At 42.9% G+C, this 4074-nt stretch overlaps 1 long non-coding RNA gene across 1 annotated transcript; it reads right to left on the reverse strand.

Moving 5' to 3' along the window:
• Window positions 1–3473: 3473 nt before the first annotated feature.
• On the reverse strand, window positions 3474–3787 carry LOC120042436. Its single transcript, XR_005476103.1, has 2 exons — window positions 3737–3787; window positions 3474–3642 (listed from the first exon to the last, which is right to left on the reverse strand). It is a non-coding gene; the product is annotated as an uncharacterized LOC120042436 (long non-coding RNA).
• Between the last annotated feature and the right edge of the window lie 287 nt (window positions 3788–4074).

The raw sequence follows: 4074 nt of genomic DNA on the forward strand, positions 1-4074 counted from the left end.
CTCATAGCATGATGCAGGCACCACCATGCTTTAAAATAAGGAGGCAGTCACTCAGTGATGTGTTGTGTTGGATTTGGCCCAAACATAAGGCTTTGCATTTAGGCCAAAACGTGTATTCCGTTGCTGTGTTCATTTTGTTGCCTTGTTGCATACATATGCATGTTTTGTAATATTTTATTCTGTACATTTTATAATGATTTTTACTCTGTAATTCAGGTCATTATTGTGGACTCACTACAATGTTGTTGATCCATCCTCAGTTTTCTCCCATCACAGCCATTGAACTTTAGCTGTTTTAAAATGACTAATCAGTTTCCTTCCTGTCCTGCAGCTCAGTTCAGCAGGACCAATGTATCTTTGTTGTGTCTGGGTGGTTTAAAACATCATCCACAGCATAATTATTAACGTGACCATGCTTCATTCTCTTCATTAAAGGACTCAATCATGGACACTCTTACTGACAGTTGTGGCTGCTTCACGTGATGTATTGTTGTCTCTACCTTCTTGCCCCTTGTACTGTTTATGCACAAAAATGTTTGTACCATGCTGTGCTGCTACCATGCTGTGCTGCTGCCATGTTGTCATGTTGTGTTGCTACCATGCTGTGTTTTCATGTGTTGCTGCCATGCTATGTTGTTGTCTTAGGTCTCTATATAGTGTTGTGGTATCTCTCTTGTCGTGATGTGTGTTTTGTCCTATATTTTAATTACATTTTTTATCCCAGCCCCCGTGCCCGCAGGAGGCCTTTTGGTAGGCCGTCATCGTAAATAAGAATTTGTTCAGCCTGCCTAGCTCACAAACTAGAATCAGTGAACCCACTCCGACAAGGTTAACGGACCCACAGTCCCACACGGTGACATATCATTGACGTGACTTGCAAATGAGCGATAGAAAACCGATTGCGCAAATGTCACCATTACGAATATTATTATTTTTGTTTGTTTTTTGTGCGTGCGCCCCCCTGGCAAGATTCCACCCTGGGCGGCTGCCCATGTTTCCTATACCTAAATCCGCCACTGTATGTGTGGGGGACAGAGGAAGGGTCAACCCCTATTATTTCACACAGTGAGTCCATATAACTTATGTGATTTGTTAAGCCACATTTTACTTCTACTAATTACACAACAACTATATTTTAGTTAATTAATTGTTATTAATTTGTCAAACATTTCAGATTCGTTATTTTTACTTTGACATTATGGAGTATTCATAGTTTATTTTGTGTAGATCAACGACAAAAAAAAATCTATTAAATATATTTCAGTCCCACTTTGTAACACAACAACATGGAGGTGTAGACTTTCTATAGGCCTGTATGTTTGCTATGTCAACCTACAGTACATCACAAGCGCTGTGTGATCAATAATTGAAGTGTAGAGTTTTCACGTGCGTAAAGATGGCGGCCTCCTCTGCTGAGAAAAACAGCCTAGACCAGGAAGAGCCTGTTGAGGATGCTGGTGACCAGCCTTTGCTGTGTTTCCGTGGTCTCTTTGTTGTCTTTTTGTGATGACCAGACGTTGGTGTGTTTTTGATGGTGACCAACATAAGCCAGTCACCAGAATCAAGTCACGTCATGCTGGCTTGAAAAGGGATGTTTAATTCCTATCAGAATCTAGCCAGAGTGGGGATATCAACCATTTTGAACTTTTCTTCTCACACAATATGCATCCAGAATGACTGCCTGGGTTAGAAATAATACTAAATACGACTACCCAAACTGTTGGACGTGGTCACACCAGCTTGACCAGCTTTGTCACCAGTATAACAGTATCACCATTATAAGCTTGTATGTGTCCAAAAAACAGTGAAGGTTTGTCACCTGTATCGAAAACACAGTGAAGGCTTGTCACCATTGTCCAAAACACACTGAAGGCTTATCACCAGCAAAACCAGCTAGACCAGCTACCACCTGCTGTCTACCACCTGGCTCTTGATGAGAGTGTTCTGAGGGGTATGGGGTTAATGCCTGAAATCAATACACATATCTTTAGTGTTTGTCAAATTCAGTTGTAAGAATAAACTGTCGCATCAATGTACAAAATCAGTAGCAGTTTTAACTGCATGAAGGACTATTACTGAGTCGTCCACAAACAGGTGCAGTTGGTTCTCGTACACTCTTAGAAAAAAGGTGAGAACTAGAACCGAAAAGGGTTCTTCGGCTGTCCCCATAGGAAAATCCTTTGAAGAACCCTTTTCGGTTCCAGGTAAAACTCTTTTGGGAGGTCCAAAAAGGGTTCTTCCTTGAATCATAAAGGGTTTTTCTACAGGGACAGCCAAACAACCCTTTAGGAACCCTTTTACCTGAGTGTAGTGGCTACGACAGAATATACAGGATATATTGGAGTGGCGAGAGGAAGTCCCAGAGGTGAGCCTGTTGATGATGCCAGCTCCCCTGACAGGCACCAATTTACCCTCAACCGCTGGCTTCTGATGGTAAAAAAGTCAAGGATCCAGCCCACTAGATGAGTCCACACCTACAAGTGAAAGTCACCCAGTAATATAGTCCTTGAGTAATAGTCTAAAAATACTATCAAAATGAAAAGTATAAATCATTTTGCATTCCTTATATTATGTAAAGCAGACGGCACAAAACGACATCTACACACACAATACCCCATTATGACAAAGCAATCTTTTTTTCGTCACATTTGTTGAATATAAAAAATATAAATACTTCTTATGGCTGGGGGCAGTATTGAGTAGCTTGGATGAAAGGTGCCCAGAGTAAACGGCCTGCTACTCAGTTCCAGTTGCTAATATATGCATATTATTAGTCTGTTTGGATAGAAAACTCTGAAGTTTCTAAAACTGTTTGAATGATGTCTGTGAGTATAACAGAACTCATATGGCAGGCAAAAACCTGAGGGAAATCCAACCAGGAAGTGGGAAATCTGAGGTTTGTCGATTTTCAACTCAGCCCCTATTGAAGATACTGTGGGATATTGGTCATGTTGCACTTCCTAAGGCTTCCACTAGATGTGGAAACCTTGTCTGATGCTTCTGCGAAGTGGGGCCGAATGAGAGGGGATTGAGTAAGGTCTACCATGAGCTGAACATGCGCTGACCATGCGCGTTCACGTGAGAGCGAACTCTGTTCTATCGCATTTCTGAAGACAAAGGAATTCTCCAGTTGGAACATTATTGAAGATTTATGTTAAAAACATCCTAAAGGGGAGCACGTGATGCCGCGGAGCTGAGCAGACGTTGACAAACCGAGCTCTTCAAAGTTATTCTATTATTACCTAAATAACAACGTTGAAACAATATTCTAACATCGGCTGATAAATTGTCAAGTACTTACCTTCCCAAAGAGCCATGGACCTCCGACCGAGAGGCAAGAAGGACGACCAAAACGTTGTCGATTCCCAAGATAACGATAACGCTACAGCTAGCAAGATTAGCATTAGCCCTCATAACTCAAACTGTCACGGTTTTCTAACGTAGAACCCAGAAGCAGACCAGGACAAGGAGTGTAAGACGAAGGTGAGTATTTATTTACAAGTTTAAGTGTAGAGATAGAAAGATCCAGGTAGCGGAGCGGGCAGCGGAGTTGAGTTGAGGGGATTGAATTGGCAGATCCAATGGAGTAGCAGAAGCCACCGACGACCAGGTAGGGATGGAATGAGTGTTCCGGGTGAATGACTGTAGACAGAGAGAACGGAGGTAAGTTCAAGGCAAGCAAGACGTACAAAACAAACTCTATCAAAATGGAGGCTGATACGCTGGCACGACATACTGTTCATGGCTAACGATCCGGCAGGGAATGGATGTCAGGTCAGAGCTTATGAAGTGGAGGGATGATGATCAGGACCAGGTGTGCAGATAGCTGATGGGATACAGGTGTGGGTAATCAGAGATCTCCCAACTAGCTACGTCGTCCGGCAACCAGACAGGGTGCGTTCCAGGACACCGGAAAAACACTCCAGGACAGAACACAGGCAAAAACAGACTCAGGAAACGGGATTCGTGACACAAACGACAGTTCCAGACTGTTGCTCTCGGCCTCTTGCGAGCCTGCCGACATGCTGGCTACTCTCCTCCGGGAAATTCAGGATGGTAACAAAGGTCTTTCTA

Source organism: Salvelinus namaycush, unplaced genomic scaffold (assembly GCF_016432855.1).
Source record: "Salvelinus namaycush isolate Seneca unplaced genomic scaffold, SaNama_1.0 Scaffold687, whole genome shotgun sequence".
In the NCBI taxonomy this organism is placed as follows: Eukaryota; Metazoa; Chordata; class Actinopteri; order Salmoniformes; family Salmonidae; genus Salvelinus; species Salvelinus namaycush.